The sequence below is a fragment of the Abramis brama genome, assembly GCF_963993115.1.
Source record: "Abramis brama genome assembly, chromosome: 6".
Taxonomy (NCBI): Eukaryota; Metazoa; Chordata; class Actinopteri; order Cypriniformes; family Leuciscidae; genus Abramis; species Abramis brama.
This window is the reverse complement of record NC_139968.1, coordinates 15,690,531-15,709,393: the sequence shown is the minus strand read 5'-3', so window position 1 is coordinate 15,709,393 and position 18,863 is coordinate 15,690,531.

Sequence of the window (18,863 nt, the reverse complement as noted above, 5' to 3'; positions counted from 1 at the left end):
TTTCTTGTAAAATTAAATTAAATTACAAACGAAAAGAGGCCAAACCTACTTGAATATATTCAATATTCAAAAAACTTCAGCTGTGTTTTTTAATGCACAAAATAAAAGCAAACATAAAATAACGGCACTGGGCACAGGAACTTCCTGAAACATCACAAACTGCTCAGCATGTGGGAATTTGTAAGTTTTTCTTTAAGAACACTAACTGGTCCACATGCTCTGGTTTAAGAGTGCTTCTTTTAGCTGTGATCACATCCCCTGCTGTGGAGAAAACTCGCTCTGCAGACACGCTTGTGCCTGGGATACACAAGTATCGCTTTGACAGCCGAGAGAGCAGAGGAAACGTGACCTCATGGACACGCCACCAGTTCAAAGGGTCCTCAGTGAGAGGCAGAGATGGAGCTTTACAGTATGCCTCCATTTCCTCCTTAGCAATGACATAGGGGGTCTTGGGTTCTTCTGTATCTTCAGTGTCAGTGAAAGACTGTCCCAGCAAACTCACAAGCAGCGATGAGGCCTTTCGTTTGGGAGCAGAGGTCCTGTCCTCCATGGATGTTTCTTCTCCTAAAGTTCCTGTTCCCTCAGGTGCTTCATCTGTCCTTCTAGATGTACCCTCATTCTGTGTTTGAACAAAATAATTGAAAATACAATTAAACTAGGACAGTGGCAGTGCACTCAGTCAATACAACAGCTCACATAATAAATTAGGATTATAACTGTTTTTCAGTTTTAATAAAAAAAATATAATAATAATAATAAATACATTTTAATTACTTAATAACATTTTAACAAATTTTACCTATTATTAATATTATGATTGTTTAAGTTTGTTTTAATTTTATATAGCCTATTGTACAAGAAACAGAATTACCTCCAAGGATGCAGCCTCCTCTGTCAGTGCTCTGTATACCTCCAATCTCTCCTCTTCTGTGAGAAAAGGCATTCCCTTAAATCTGGGATCCAGGGCAGAGGCTGTATGAAGGATCCTCTTCTGTGACTCACTGTTGTACCTCTTCAGGAGACCTGTTCTGATTGCATTCTTGATCTCATGGATCATGTGTGAGTCTCCGTTGGTGTCTGTCATATTCTGGAGGAGTTGCGCATTTAGTGGAGCAATGAGAGAAACTGTTGGATTGCGCTCTTCTGACATCAGTGTTGTTGCATCCTTCATTGGCTTTAATGCCCTCACAGCATCCTCTGCATTTGTCACATGTTTCAGTAAGAGTGCACAGATCTGTCTCTCCTTTTCTGACTTCTGGTGACAGCAAGGTGGCACAAATTGCAGGTTGTTGTTCCAAGAACCTCTCGACCATGTCGTATGCGCTGTTCCACCTTGTTGCAACATCAGTTATCAGCTTATGATTTTTCAGGCCAAGACATTGCTGTTTCACTTTCAGACAGTGGCTCGCTGTGGTGCTGCGATGAAAGAATGTTGATATTCGTCGGATTCTGCCCAAAAGCCTGGAGAGCGCGGCCACTTTAAGCGTGCGCTGGGACGCCAGATTCAGAGTATGCGCGAAGCATTTTACCTGAGGGAATTTTCCTAATTGAGCTGCAGCGATCATGTTTGTCGCATTATCTGTTACAAGCACTACATCCTTATGTGATAGCTGCCATTCATCCACGACATGAGTAGCTCTGCCAGATGAGCACCCGTGTGAGACTCATAAACGGCTCTCGTTTGCAGCACATGAGACAAAATCTTCCAGTCATCGCTAATGTAATGTGCCGTTATTGTCACATACGACTCTGTCGCGACCGAAGTCCAGGAATCACATGTTATTGCAACTCGATGAGCTTGGCTCATTGACGCCATTACCTGGGCTTTGGTTTTGAGGAAGAGTTCCGGGATAATCTTTTCTGAAAAGTGTCTGCGAGAGGGGAGCTTATATCGCGGCTCCAGTGTTTTTATCAGGTGACGAAACCCGGGGTTTTCCACTACAGAAAGGGGCCGTATATCCTTTGCAATAAAAGATGCCACTGCTCTGGTAAGGCAAGGCAAGGCAAGGCAAGTTTATTTATATAGCACATTTCATACACAATGGCAATTCAAAGTGCTTTACATAAAAGAAATTAAAATAATAAAAAGAAATAAGAATAATTAAAACAGTTAAGAAAAAATAAAAAAATAAAATACAGTACAGTACAGTACAAACAGTCGGACGAATTCTCTGCCCTCTCACAGAGTTGGGCGGCAAAGTTGACATAATTTGATCTATTTTTGGCTGAGCTGGATCAACAATGGCACTGTCAGGCGTTAACAGCTCGGGGTGAAAACGGCTGACGTGATTTCTCAAGTTGGTTGCATTACCCCCAACATATCTGATTTGTATGTGACATGATTTGCACACAGCGTGTGTCTTTTCCAGGTCGGGCTTACCATGTTGTTGATAAAAGCCAAAATGTGCCCAGATGTCGGCTTTTAAAGTGGTTGGCACATTTATTATTGCTCGCACTTGAGTTTCGCCTCCCTCTGCCATTGTATGCCGCGACTAAGCACACAGTGCTGACGTCAGAAAAGTGACAGTACACATAATAATCGGTTATGGTCTATTACTGAACCGATACCGAATCGTCCTCGTCTGCATCGCGATGCATTGTAAAAACAATACATTTTGACACCCCTAGGGCCAACGATAGGCCGAATGGTAGTACTGTGTACTGGTAAGCCTGTCCCTCGAAAGCGAATCTCAGAAATGGCCTGTGATGAGGCGATATTGGGATATGAAAATAAGCGCCTTTCTCCCGGGCGAATTTGCGCAAGGATATGTTTGGTCGTCAGCATTCTGAACGAGCGCTTCGTCAGTGCTTTGTTCAAGTGTCTGAGATCTAGGATGGGTCGGAGACCGCCATCCTTTTTCGGGACAAGGAAATAGCGGCTGTAGAAACCCGACTCGCTTTGTGAGGGGGGAACTGTTTCGACCGCACCCTTCTCCAGCAGTTTGAGCACCTCGGTGCGGAGAACATGTGAAACGTCTTTTCTCACTTTCGTCTCGACCATGGCTGAAAAGCGCGGCGACTCTGCGAGCAAACTGTAGCGAGTAGCCATGTTTTATTGTGTTCAACACCCATTTTGATATGTCGGGGATAGCTTCCCAGACTTTGGCCTGTACCGCTAGGGGTTGAATAGAGGCTGGGGACGGGTCGCTCTGAGATAAGGACCCGGCCATCAGGCTGTCTTGCCATGTGTACAGCGCTCCTTTTTCTTCCTGTGGCTAGGAAGTCTTGCGAGGCTCGGGGTCCAATACAATCTTGGGTCGGGGTCCCCGCCTCTCAGGGAACGGACTTCAGTCGCTGGCCGGGGCTGATTGACAATCGGTGCTGCCTTCACATGTGGAGGCGGTGGCGCCTTCTTCTGGCGGCTCAACGCGGAGCTAGAGCGCTTCGGTAGAAATTGGCGCATAGTCTACGACACCTTCTGAGCTTCGGTGAAGTGCTCGGCAAACCCTTTGACGGCTGGACGAAACAGCCCACTCGTGGAGACAGGCGAGTCAAGAAACACCGCCTTATCTGCGCCCTTTATGTCTGTCAGCGTGAGCCACAGGTGCCGCTCGAGAACAGTCAGGTTTGCCATCCTGCGGCCGATGGACTGGGCTGTCGACTTCGTGGCTCGCAGGGCCAGGTCAGTGGCGCTGTGTAGATCCTTAAAAGCCTCTGGGTCAGGTCCAGACTCGTCCATAGAATGGAGAAGCTTGGCCTGAAACACTTGGAGGACAGCCATTGTATGAATTGCCGATGCAGAGAGCTGAAGTAGTGCGGCACGGCTTCGACGGATGAGAGGCTTTGGCCTTCCATCCAGCAGCAGTGGGGGGCAGAGGTGAGCAGCCACGGCCTCTTCGAGGGGAGGAATCGCCTCATAGCCTTTATCCTTCGCGCTGTCCACGGAGGAGAGCGTCAAGGAAAAAGAATGTTTCAGGTGAGCTGAGTGTGGCGCCTTCCTTCCACGACTATGTTTACACGGAAACGATCTGAAGAGAAAACGCAAAAGTGGCGTTGCGTTATCACTTTTTATTCTGCGTTTAGACGGGCGTTATGGGGGGGGGGGATCTGCGTGCTTATGGTGACGCAAAAGTGTGTGAAATTCGATGTAGTATGCACTCCAGGCGGCTAGGTGGCAATGTGAAGCACTGCCACACAACACCACCAAGTCCGCACACCTTCACTGTCTAGCTGACTTTTGCATTTTTACCCTTTAGACGGGAACGCGACGGAGCGTTTTTAAGATTTCCACTCTGGAGGGTGGTTTCACTTTTTCGCGTTTTTAAGCCCCAAAAACGCTGTCGCCGTCTAAACGAAAGGCACATCTGATAAAATATTTTTACGTTTTCATCCGCGAGCGTTCTCGTGTAAACAGGGCCTTAGTGAGCTCATCATGAACTTCCGGGAAGAACGGGTCAGTCTCTGCTGAGGGGCCTGCCGGCGCCCCTGCAGGAACCACTTGTCTAACCTGCTGCGTGCAGGCTCTTCCGGGGAAGACCAATCGATCCCGAGGTCTTCGACGGCCCTGGAGAGAACACGTACGATCTCAGTGTCCAAGTTTGCCCTTGTGCTGGCCTGGGTAGATGGTATCGGGCCGGAAGTGGAGCCCGTCCAAACGTCTGATGCAGCGAGAGAAAAGCTGTCATCCTTGTCCTCATCTGACGCTCCAAAGGAGATGAGACCTGCCGCTCGCATAGAGGGGCGCTGGTCCGCTTGCGTGAACTGAACTGGCGAGGGGGAATCATCCAGAGAGCGTGAGGCCCGCGGGGACTGGGCCGGCGTTATTTCACTGGTATCTGTCCGCTCAGGCATCCTTTGTGAACGGCTCAAGCAAAGGTAGAGAGAGAGCGGAAGTGAGAGAGCGGATTGGCTCAGCAGAAACAGCGGTTGAAGGCGGCGAAGGAAGCCGGCGTCCTCGGGCCTGCGAAGCAGGGGCTGGTTCCGCTGGATGCTCATCAACGGCGGCGAAGGCTTAATGATCCAGAGGTTCAGCGAAGTTGACAGTCTATCTTGGCTGGCTCTGACGTGTCAGGGCGCGAATTGCCCTGATTGGACTACGCGTCTGAGCCGCCCCGTCATAGGTTTGTGCAGTTGCTGCAGCACAGCCAATGACCGTGCTCGCCACTCATCTGTGTGTGCTGTGCAGCTACACTGCGTTTTAAAACAATGGCTTCAATATTCTTGAGAAAACAGAGTTTTCCCATAGCGTAAGCTACTTACGCAATAGGAGAGACCTCTCGAAAGGGAACTCACAGTTACTGAGCTGGTAGACAAGACCAAACTAATCCAACACGGTGTGGGTCACGTTTCATAAACTTTCTCTGTCAACTTGAAGAAATACTGCTCTGTCGTCTCTTGTTTTCTTTCCTACTCTGTGCAGATAAACACTTTTCCCGAGACCCATATGCAACGACCGTCTCACCTGCATATGAAGCCACAACCTCAAGACGACAACTGCTTCAAACAAGGTCAGATGGGTGAAGAGCCAACTTAAGATCAACTGCTAAACTGTAACAATTTAGAGATTTAAACCTGTATAATAATCATTTGAATATTTGCTAAATTAGTTGTAAATGTATGGATTTTAACAGTTTAGTTGAATAATGATGGTCAAATGACAGAATGCATTCAAAGAGAGATTCATCTGAAGCACACTATATGAGTTAGGTTATAGGCATATGTTTTATATATTTTTAATAAAAATAATTATCAATAATAGCAACAGACTATGAATGTTTCCATTTAGTTGGCCTATATATAGGTGATGATGATTAATGAAAAAGTTACATTTAAATAATAACTACATGGATTATAATAAGTATTAATTAAATTCACCATGGAACCAAAATTGACTGTTCTTATTTTTGTATGTAATATTACAGTATTTATTATAAATGAATCATCCATGCACATCATCATTTTAAAATTCATGTTTCCTTGTGTGAGGGCAGAACACACAACTGTCACTCACGTAAGTTCGACCAATAGCAAACCACAACCACCCACAATCAATTCCCTGTAGACAAAATCCTACTAAATAATTTTTTTTCTTATTCGAGAAGCCATTTCACTCATATACGTCACAATAAGAAGAAAAGGCTCTTGCAACTTCCGTTTCATGCCAATGTAAATGGAGACATTCTGCCCCAGTTGTGATGGGGCATCTTACATTAACAGTGCACTTCAAAATAAAAACAATGCTTTACATAGAAGAAATTAAAATAATAAAAAGAAATAAGAATAATTAAAACAGTTTAGAAAAATAAAAAATAAAATACAGTACAGTGCAAACAGTCGGACGAACATTGGCACAGTGCTCATTCATTAAATGCATAGCTAAAAAGATGTGTTTTGAGTCTGGATTTGAAAGTGACTATTGTAGGAGCACGTCTGATCTCCTCTGGAAGCTGGTTCCAGCTGCGGCTGGCATAATAGCTAAAAGCGGACTCGCCATGCTTTGAGTGAACCCTTGGTATTTCTAGCTGATATGATCCTAGTGATCTGAGTGATCTGCTGGGTTTATATTCAGTGAGCATATCTGCAATATATTGAGGTCCTAGGCCATTGGATGATTTATATACCAGTAATAATACTTTAAAATCAATCCTAAATTTAACTGGGAGCCAGTGTAAAGACCTGAGGACTGGTGTGATATGTTCATATTTTCTGGCTCTGCTCAGAATCCTGGCGGCAGCGTTCTGTATGAGCTGCAACTGTCTTATGGTCTTTTTGGGAAGGCCAGTGAGGAGTCCATTACAATAATCCACCCTGCTGGTGATGAAAGCATGCACAAGTTTCTCTAAGTCTTGTCTGGAAACAAAGCATCTAATTCTTGCAATATTTTTCAGATGAAAGTATGCTGATTTAGTTATTGCTTTGACATGACTACTGAAACTAAGGTCTGACTCTAGTGTCACACCAAGATTCCTGACTTGATTTTTAGTTGTTTGACCCCTAGAGTGAAGGTATGCGTTCACCTTGAGAACTTCATCTTTGTTTCCAAACGCAATGACTTCAGTTTTGTCTTTGTTTAACTGAAGAAAGTTTTGACACATCCAACTGTTGACTTCATCGATGCATTGGCACAGGGAGTCAATGGGGCTGTAATTGTTAGGCGATAGGGCTAAGTAAATCTGTGTGTCGTCTGCATAGCTGTGGTAAGCAATTTGGTTCTTTCTCATTATTTGGCTCATTGGGAGCATATACAGGTTGAACAGGAGTGGCGCAAGAATTGAGCCTTGAGGGACTCCGCATGTCATGGATGTCCACTCAGATTTATGATCTCCTATACTCACATAATAACCTCTCCCATCTAAGTATGACCTGAACCATTTTAGGACTATCCCAGAAAGCCCCACACAGTTTTCCAGCCTGTCAAGAAGTATGTTATGATCGGGTTTGTGCTATACTTCAGCATTATGATATTGACAATAATAATGAGGTATAGGCATAACTACACATTTAATTTTAGGACATTCACATACATAAACTCTGAAAACTCTCATTTGTTCTGATTATTTCATCAGAAACCGTTGCTTCCTTATTCTCTTGAACATGACGTATAGGTCCAGCTCAAGTTTAACCTGGTGTCACATGATGTGATTATATTACCTTAATGCTCTTCTCAGGTAGGTGAAGTTGTTATTTCCAAGAAAGATTTAAGCTTCAGCATACAAATTTGCTTAAATTATGATTCTACAACATCGCCAGAAGATCAGACAAGCAGTCAATATGCAAATCTGTCACTATAATCTATTTTTCATTTATATAAATTGCTGATTTACTGATTAATAATAACCGATTTGCTAATTTAATAATTTTATTCAATCATTCATTGAGTTATTTTATATATAGATTTTTTTTGTTCAGGCTGTGTATGTTTGATAAAACAATATTTTAAAATATAATCATTTTAATTAGATTAAATAATTGGGAATGTTTCTGGTTCTGCATCTAATGTATCTCTAAGTGAGGTAGAACATACAGCAAGTCTATGATAGTAGAAAAAAAGTAAATTTCAAAGGTCATTATTGACAGTTTGAACAATGTCAATATTGACAATAAGTTTTTCTTAATAGGAAAAGTACACTCTGTATACTCCATAACACAGTTCACTATAGCAGCGTTGATGAGAATAACTGTGAATTTAATCATTAATAACAGTTGAAGCTATATTTTAGACATTATTTCTGTGTATCTTAGGTTCTCTGCTGCCATCTGCAGGTCGTTTATGATCGTTCAGAGTGGTGTGTCACCACCACCCTACAGAAACAAATGTGCATCGACATAGCAAGTATATAGCAAGTTATATATAGTAGTATATATATATATATATATATATATATATATATATATATATATATATATATTTTATTTTTTTATTTTTATTGAATAGTAATTTAAAATTAAATTATGTTAAATTTACCGAACAAGGAGCATCATCCCGTGAAGTGTTTAAACCCCAGCAGAAATACATGCTGCTGTTTCCATTTGAGGCTAAGAAAACTATGAGAACAGACATACATAAAAGCATTGGTAATGGTATGTGTTTTAAGGTTAAACCTCCACTTTAGACAAAGGTGAGAGATTATATTTGTCATTGGGTGTCAAATAAACAAGTGACCAACTAGTGGAACATGTTTCTGGTTTTTCTTTAGCACTTCAGTTGAGTTTAACTACACCATAGCATGTTGATTAAAAATTCAAATCTATATACGTAACATATATATGTAGTGATCCACAATAATAGTAACATAATAATTAATATACATATTAATATATTTCATATGAAAATTATATAAAAATCCTTAATAATAATAATTTAAAATAAAATTACCATAGAACACCAAATGTATAAGTCAACAACATTAAAATAGAAACTGTACAAAAACAAAGTGTGACTCATGCATTTCCAAAGATCCTTTTAGTTAATTTATTGAAGAATACAAACACATTTTTAAATTTGCTTAATGCAGCTAAAGTACTAGGTCTTCTAGACTTGATATCTGAAAGAACATTAACCAATGAATGTGATAATAATGCTTAATTTGTGTCTTTGTTCATAAAATCCTTAAATGATGGTTACACATTTACTTTATTGTGATGGCATTTTGTTTGGGTCTTGAAGCTGATATGTAACTCGTGTCTGCAGTAGATCAGCATCATCAATGTGTTTTTCCAACATGTCTGTTTTTTCAACAGCAAACACTATAAGAACAAGACAGTGAATTCAGATTCAATATTTACAGACGGTTATATTATTCTTTCTTAAATTGTAGACAAATAATAGTCAAAAGACTATATAATGGGAAATTCACAATTACGACAAAATCAGCTGAATATGAAGAGCATCATATTTATATTTATACTCTATATATTTGTTGACTAAATTACATTTCATTTGCTGTTTAAATAATTTTTTTTCTTAAAGAAGAGTCACTCACCGATCAGCACAATGAGCAGAAGCCCGTTCATCAGTCCAGATATGATTATAATAATCTGCCATTGTGTCTGATTCTGATCAATAAACTCCACCACTGTATGATTGTGACACTCAGTTAGTTGAGTTGATTCTGTAATGAAAGTGTTCATAATTACAGTAACAGTCTGGAGCACAGCGACTGCAGTTTCAAACATCTGAATATAATATCTAGCTTATAATATATTCATATCTGTGTGGAGCAGCCAATGAAAATAAATAATTATGTTGTTCATGAGTAAAAAAAAAACTGAAGTAGTGAATAAATAAGTAAATAACTGCACTAATCATCATTATGATCAATAATAGAGGAGTAAATGAACTCACCGGTGAAGTGCAGTCTGGTGCTGTTGCTGAGTTTTAGAGGTGTGCGTATGTTCATACAGTAATAAACTCCTAATTCATCAGCTGTCACATTATTAATAAACAGACGGTGTTTAAATTGCAGTGAATATTTCTGTCTGAATGTTGGATTAAAGTAATAAGGTGATGGCGTGGTTGACATTGATCGTAGAATCACTGTTGGAAGATCTGGTGTTTTCAGTAAAATCCAATAAACCTCATTTTCATCAAGATCACAGTTTATGGTCACATTTGACCCCAAATCAGTGAGTTGATCTGACACTGCAGCTTGACAACAGATTAATACATCTATAAGATAAAATAAATAAATACAATAGCATTATAATTACTCACATAAACCCACTGTGAATCCACAGCGTAAAACAATTTATGATGAAGTGCATGTAAATATATTAATAATGCAATAAACTCACAAAGTAAAAGCTGAAAGATCCTCATGTTGTTGCTGAGTATTAAAACACTACATCCACACACCATTTAAGATAAACTCTTTTGCAGAGCTCTGAATCAAAGATAGGAACAAAAAAGATGTTTCCCACATCAGTCAGAGTAAGAGTAAGTGGGTGGACCTTGGTGAATTGAGTAGAGAGCTTCCATTTGCAGCCTCTTGTCCGTCTACAGCATATCTTTTACTTTGGTTTGGTATGGCCACATACATCTGTGTTAGTCTTTCTTTTGTAGTATTTTTTATTAAATCATATATGGACAAGTTGAAAAGGTCAGAAAAAAACAAGCTTGCAACAATTTTAAAGTACTTGACAAATCTCAGCATATAGTTGCAAAAAAAACGATAAGAATGTATCTAAATGCAGCAGTGCAAAGATTTAACAAAACTCAAAACAAAACAAAACAAAACAAACAGAACAACTGCTATAAACACAATGAGAGCAGAAAAAGACCTGAACACACAGGGCTAAAATATCAAGGCAAAGTAATCAATGAAAAGAACAACAGGTGCAACAACTCAAATAGCCAATAAAAAACCATGGTAACAAACATAGGAAACTGAACTAAACACGTGTAAAAACCCACCCAAATCAGAAACAAGATAACCCATAACAACAAACTACCTTACTATTATTTTTCACTATGCATACTTTTTCATCTTGGTGAGAATTAAATAATTTAAAAACAAATGTTTTAATTAACAAAGAAACAAATGTTTTAAATAAATAAATAAAAACATCAGTTAATTGACAAACAAGCATACAAACAAACTATAGTCATATTTGAAAGTCATATTTGACCCTTTTGTTTCTCTCTCTCTTTCAGTTTTTTGAAAGGTGATTAATAAGGGTGTTACTGCATTCTTGTCCTGCTCTTATAATGACAAACTAAAATAAGAGGAGTTTATATAAGTCTGAGTAAACTGTAATTCTCAGACATTAAGCAATTTGAATTACTGTCATTGTAGTAAACAAGTAATCTGTAAAACCCATCCATCTTCTTCCGCTTATTCGGGGCCGGGTCGCGGGGGCAGCAGTCTAAGCAGAGGTGCCCAGACTTCCCTCTCCCTAGACACTTCCTCTAGCTCTTCCGGGGGGACACCGAGGCGTTCACAGGCCAGCAGGGAGACATAGTCCCTCCAGCGTGTCCTAGGTCTTCCCCGGGGTCTGTCAATCTCCCGTTCCATCCGTCCCTCACTCGTGAACAAAACCCCAAGATACTTGAACTCCTCCACTTGAGGCAGGAAATCTCCACCAACCTTAAGTGGGCAAGCCAATCTTTTCTGAGTGAGAACCATGGCCTCGGATTTGGAGGCGCTGATTCTCATCCCAGCCGCTTCACACTCAGCTGCAAACCGTCCCAGTGCATGCTGAAGGTCCTGGTCTGATGGGGCCAGCACGACAACATCATCCGCAAAAAGCAGTGACGAAATCGTGTAGTCCCCAAACCTGACACCCTCCGGCCCCTGGCTGCGCCTAGAAATTCTGCCCATAAAAATTATGAACAGAACCGGCGACAAAGGGCAGCCCTGCCGGAGTCCAACATGCACCGGGAACAAGTCTGACTTACTGCCAGCAATGCGAACCAAGCTCCTACTCCGGTCGTACAGGGACCGGACAGTCCTTAGCAAAGGGCCCCGGATCCCATACTCCCAGAGCACCCTCCACAGGACACCGCGAGGGACACAGTCGAATGCCTTCTCCAAATCCACAAAGCACATGTGGATTGGTTGGGCAAACTCCCATGAATCCTCCAGCACCCTGGAGAGGGTATAGAGCTGGTCCAGTGTTCCACGACCGGGACAAAAAACGCACTGTTCCTCCTGAATCCAAGGTTCTACTATCGGCCGTATTCTCCTCTCCAGTACCCTGGCATAGGGAGGCTGAGAAGTGTGATCCCCCTGTAGTTGGAACACACCCTCCGGTCCCCCTTCTTAAAAAGAGGGACCACCACCCCGGTCTGCCAGCCCAAAGGTACTGTCCCCGAACGCCATGCGATGTTGCAGAGGCGTGTCAGCCAAGTCAGCCCCACAACATCCAAAGATTTGAGGTACTCAGGGCGGATCTCATCCACCCCCGGTGCCTTGCCACCGAGGAGTTTCTTAACTACCTCGGTGACTTCAGCTTGGGTGATGGACGAGTCCACCTCCGAAGCCTCAGCCTCTGCTTCCTCAATGGAAGACGTGTCGGTGGGATTGAGGAGATCATCGAAGTATTCCTTCCACCGTCCGATGACATCCCCAGTTGAGGACAACAGATGCCCACCTCCACTGTAAACAGTGTTGGTAGGGCACTGCTTCCCTCTCCTGAGGTGTCGGACGGTTTGCCAGAATCTCTTCGAGGCCAACCGGTAGTCCTTCTCCATGGCCTCACCGAACTCCTCCCAAGCCCGATTTTTTGCCTCCACAACCACCGCTTGGTTGAAAAGGTCTGCTTGGCCTGCCGGTACCCGTCAGCTGCCTCAGGAGTCCCACAAGCCAGCCAGGCCCGATAGGACTCCTTGTTCAGCTTGACAGCATCCCTTACTTCCGGTGTCCATCAGTGTGTGTCCGGTGTCGGGTTTGGGGATTGCCGCCTCGACAGGCACCGGAGACCTTATAGCCATAGCTCAGAGTGGCCGTGTCGACAATGGAGGGGGAGAACATGGTCCACTCAGACTCCATATCTCCAGACTCCCTCGGGATCCGGTCGAAGCTCCGCTGGAGTTGGAAGTTGAATATCTCTCTGATGGGACTCTGCAAAACGTTCCCAACAGACCCTCACAGTACATTTTGGTCTGCCGAGTCTGTCCAGCTTCCTCCCATGCCATCGGGAGGACAAGCTGTAACTTGCACAGAAGTTCAATAACAGAACACCACTCAGGTTCAGATCAGGGGGGCCGTTCCTCCCAATCACGCTCCTCCAGATGTCACTGTCGCTGCCCACGTGGGCGTTGAAGTCCCCCAGTAGAACGACGGAGTCCCCAGTCAGAGCACTTTCCAGCACCCCTCCCAGAGACTCCAAGAGGGCCGGGTACTCTGCACTGCCGTTCGGCCCGTAGGCGCACACGACAGTGAGAGACCTATCCCCGACCTGAAGGCGTAGGGAAGCGACCCTCTCGTTCACCGGGGTGAACTCCAACACATGGCGGCTGAGCTGGGGGGCTATAAGCAAACCCACACCAGCCCACCACCTCTCACCATGGGCAACTCCAGAGTGGTAAAGAGTCCTTCCTCTCTCAAGGAGTGTGGTTTCAGAGCCCAAGCCATGTGTGGAGGTGATCTCGACTATCTCTAGTCGGTACCTCTCAACCTCCCGCACAATCTCAGGCTCCTTCCCCGCCAGCGAGGTGACGTTCCACCTCTCTAGAGCTAGTTTCCGTGTCCAGGGATCAGGTTGCCGGGCCTGGCTCCAGGGTGGACCCTGGCTGCACCATGCCGGGCGACGTCACGGTCCTTGTTTTTGAATTCATCATAAAGGGTTTTTGAACCACTCTTAGTCTGACCTGTCACCTAGGACATGTTTGCCGCGAGAGACCCTACCAGGGGCATATAGCCCTGGACAACATAGCTCCTAGGGTCGTTCGGGTACTCAAACCCCTCCACCACGGTAAGGTGGCAGTTCAAGGAGGGGAATCTGTAAAACATTTAAGTTTAAAAACTAACATTTCTGAGTACTGTGGACATATTCAAATTAAGGCCACAAAAAAGAATAATATGTTTTTAAAAAATCATTGGTTTAACTTAAAAAAGTAAGTTACCTGGTTGCCTTAAAATTCTGAGTTAATTGAAATTAAAAATTTGAGTTAATACAACAAAGATAATTAATGTGGTTAAGATAACATAATATTTTGAGTTTCTATTCATTAAACCAATCTCCTAAGTTGATTTGACAAAAGATGAAAAAGTTGTGATAAATCATGAAAATACAAAATTTTAAATATATATTTTTTTTTTTACAGTGTAACTTAACTTAACTTAATTGCATAAAACCATTAACATCAGAATCTTAAAACTGCCAGCTAGATAGCAATAGCACACACATAGTTAACTAACACTGGACTGTAAATATGTTCCATTTAAATAATGCAACATAGTTTTAATGTTCTTTGGCATATCCTCAGAAATAGACCAAACCACAGTCTCTACAGAAAACAAAAATCCCAACAAGATTAAACACTAGATCTAATTTAACCGTGTGCGCTTTGCAGATTAGAAACTGAACGAGTTACAGCAGATTTCACTTTCCATGCATGGAAAGTGAAATCTGCTGTAACTCGTTCAGTTTCTCATTCAAATATCAACCCTGAACATCTACCTAAATACATGTGAATCACTTTCTAGAACTGTCAAGTCTTCTGTCTTCCTCAGTCTTCAGTGATCATCTCCTCTTCAAGCCATCCTTCGTTATCTGTAATCTCTGCCTGCCTTCAGATAAGAACAGATATTCTCCTTCCAGTTTCATTTTATATGATCTACATTCCAGTCAATCACCTGTTTACATCCGTTGGTGTTTCAATAAACTCTTCTTGCATTTGATCTTTGTCTGCATTCTTCTGTTCCATGACAGTAGTCTTTGATTAAAATGAACTTGTTTTATTCAGTAAATTTGATACAAGGTTTTGGGTCAATGACAAATGTTTTTCTTTTCTTTTCTTTTTTCTGACAGATGTGATTAATTTATTATTATTTATAAATTATTCATGAATAAAGGTGCATGTAGCCATATGCTCTGCATTTGTTGTGCTTCTTTACTGATATACATTTTTCTTTGCACTTCTTTGAGTTTATTTTTTTGTCTGTCTTCTGTACTTTTTTTTTTTGGACACCAACCAAATGAAATCTAAAGTAAAAAAAAAAAAAAAACACAAACCTTCCCTATACGTTCACACCAAATTCGCGTATACCGCGTCTATTTGGACTCTTGAACATTTTGAATCCATTCGCGCGTCCAGAGCGAAATTGACGCGAGTAAAAAGCAAAAGTTTGAAGCGAAATTGACGCGCGTCTGGTATAGACATAAATATTGGCCCATTTTAAATATCTCAAGATTATAAAATGGCGTATGTTAATGCACATAAAATCATATATTTTCCACAGTTTTCTGTACAGTGATGAGTCACTCTGAACTGAATGACCTGCAGAGAGAAGCAGAGAAGCTCTGAATGATATAAATTCAAAACCATTTACCAGCAAATGTTCAAAAAGATCACATTAACTGGTTACAGAAGCGGTACGATCTGTAATGAAAAGGAACAGCCTAATTGTTCTTATTACATATAGTACTTTTATATGCACATCTACTATGTTCATCTATCACAAAAAAGTGCAGTGAGACTGGGTTCAGCTCTGACTTCACAAAGACTGTAGTGTGATTGTTAATTTTATGATTTCTTTTCACTTTTTATTTGGCCATAGATAGTAGGCCTACGGGTATGTAAAAGTGTTGCTGTGAGAAAGGGCCACCTAAAAATGTACTCACTCTCTCTCTCTTTCTCTCTCTCTCTCTCTCTCTCTCTCTCTGTTGCTCATGATTCAGTAGGCCTATCTTCGTGTGCTATATGTTGCAGACCCCTGGCCTAGATTCATGTGAAACTGCTTTGACATTTGCAGACTGACTGCAGTCTTACCATTCACAATAGAAACTTTCAAGTGCGAAGGTGTTTTTCATGTTACAACACAGTTGTCTGATGCTCTGGATATTAAATGGGTTGATCTAGATATTCAGACAAAGAGTGTTTAAACCCCAGCAGACGTAGTGCAGTGATGTTGTTTCCATTTGAGGTGTATACAACTGTGAGAACTGAGATACATGAACACATAAAGGTATTGGGGAAACACTGCACTCGGTTCATGATTAAACAACCTCAACTCTAGACAAAGGTGAGAGACTCTGTTTGTTATTGGTTGTTTAGTGACCAAACCGGTGGAACGTTTAGCAGTTTTGGTTTAGCACTTTAGTTGAGTTTAACCACATGGTTTAGCCTTTGAATGTAAAAACATTTATATAATAAGTATATGATCATTTTAAAAAATAAGAAGGATGATAAAACTTGCATTATGTTTTTTTATTGAATACTCTTTCACATAAGATATTCACATTATATTCCACAAGACAAAATAATAATAGAATTTACACCAATGATCCTGTTGACTTTGCAAGCTCTTGGTGTTTTAAAAAAACAAGATATCAATACACTAATTTGATAATATAGCCTATATAAATTTTTTTTATTATATACTAAAATATAGTAAATCATTTTAACAATTTTACTAAAAATAAAAAAGTTACCAGTACACAAAAACCAATACGTGCAAAAGTGTGCAGTGTTCATTCATGTCACAAGGCTGAAGAACGTTACCTGCTTTCACCCTGTTTTTATCATAAGGATGCTATGCAAAACATAGAGAGAGAGAGAGAGAGAGAGAGAGAGAGAAAACCCCAGATGAATAAATAATCATGAATCACTGCTTCATCTTCCAGCAATTATCTCTCTGAGAACTTGAAGTACTGAAAATATTTTCGTCACTACATTTGAACGATTTTTGTTAAGTAAATATTTCAGTAATACTTATAATTATAATAATTGTAATAATATTCTAAAGATTGCATGAAATCTCACCCAAATGAACATGAACATGTTTGAGTAAATGACAAAGAACAATAGATTTCCAAAGTACCACTTAGAATGAATGCACACACTGTTTTACGTTGTAAAAAACAACAAAAACTTGCATTTTCATCTTGTGAAATAGATCAGTCATACTCGTGTGTTCATGACTTCGGCAGGTTTAGAGCGGCAGGTTATGTGCTGTTGATTTGGCTGGAGCGAATATTTCTCCGGATCTTGGTAAAATCCACCTCAGCATACTGAAAGATCAAAGAGGAGGACAGTAGTTCAGCTGCAGTTGTTGCTGAACCAAAATGAATTTCATAATCTAAACAATAAGTTTGTTCGCTGTAAAAAGTGATCAGTTGACTTAACTTAAAAAAATTGAGGAAAACCGTTGCCTTAAAATTATTAAGTAAATAAACCTCATGCTTAATCAAAAACAGAAATGTGGAATTGTCAAGTTCACATAACTTATTTTTTTTTCAATTAAGCATTACGTTTATTTACTTGATAATTTTAAGGCAACGGGTTTACTTAATTTTTTTAAGTAAGTGAACTGAACACTTTCTAAAGTGTTGAAATACAGTAACTCAACAAGAATTCTTAATAATTATCAAGACAGAAATAAATTTGAGTTCTAATGATGGTTTGCAATATTTCACCTGTAAGTCCTCCTGATGCTGTATAACTCGCGTCTGCTGTAGATCAGTGTTGAGTTGTGATTGTTCAGACCTTCTGTTTCCAACAATAAAAACTTTCACTAGTCCTAAAAATAAAACAGCGAAATTAGATTCAATATTTACAAAAGGTTGTATTATTCTTTAAAATATAAAGTCATATTTCAATACGCAAAACTGCCAAATTAATTGCTGAATAGTCAAAATAAACAAAAACAAAGAACTTTTACACAATAACTAAATCGCCACTTGTCAGTGGAGAGGAGAATCATATTGATATTTTTTTTTACAAATGGCATGTTTATATTTAATTTTCAAAACTAAAGAAGAGTCACTCACCGATCAGCACAATGAGCAGAAGCCCGATCAACAGGCCAGATATGATGATAATAATAATCTGACATTGTGTCTGATTCTGATCAATAAACTCCAGCGCTGTGTGATTGTGACACTCAGTTAGTTGAGTTGATTCTGTAATGAAAGTGTTCATAATTACAGTAACAGTCTGGAGCACAGCGACTGCAGTTTCAAACATCTGAATATAATATCTAGCTTATAATATTTTCATATCTGTGTGGAGCAACCAATGAAAAGAAATAATTATGTTGTTCATGTGTAAAAAAAAATCTGAAGTAGTGAATAAATAAGTAAATTATGATCATTATAAATCCTCATAAATCATTATGATCAATAGAGGAGTAAATTAACTCACCGGTGAAGTGCAGTCTGGTGCTGTTGCTGAGTTTTAGAGGTGTGCGTATGTTCATACAGTAATAAACTCCTAATTCATCAGCAGTCACATTATTAATAACCAGACGATGTTTAAATTGCAGTGAATATTTCTGTCTGAATGTTGGATTAAAGTAAAAAGGTGATGGCGTGGTTGACATTGACCGTAGAATCACTGTTGGAGGATCTGGTGTTTTCAGTAAAATCCAATAAACCTCATCTTCATCAAGATCACAGTTTATGGTCACATTTGATCCCAAATCAGTGAGTTGATCTGAGACTGCAGCTCGACAACAGATTAATACATCTATAAGATAAAAAAATACAATAGCATTATAATTAAGATCACTGTAAACCAATAACAAAACAATGAATGACAAAGCATATGTAAATATATTCATATAAACTCACAGAGCTGAAGCTGAATGATCTTCATGTTGTTCTTGTCTTGATTAAAACACTTCAGAATGATTCTGTTTCCCTCCACACAACATTAAGATGAATCTACTGCAGCTCTGAAGAAAACACAGGAAGACAAAAACCTTCCACATCAAGCAGAGGAAGTCTAAAACTCTGACCACAACACCTAATGCTCCATC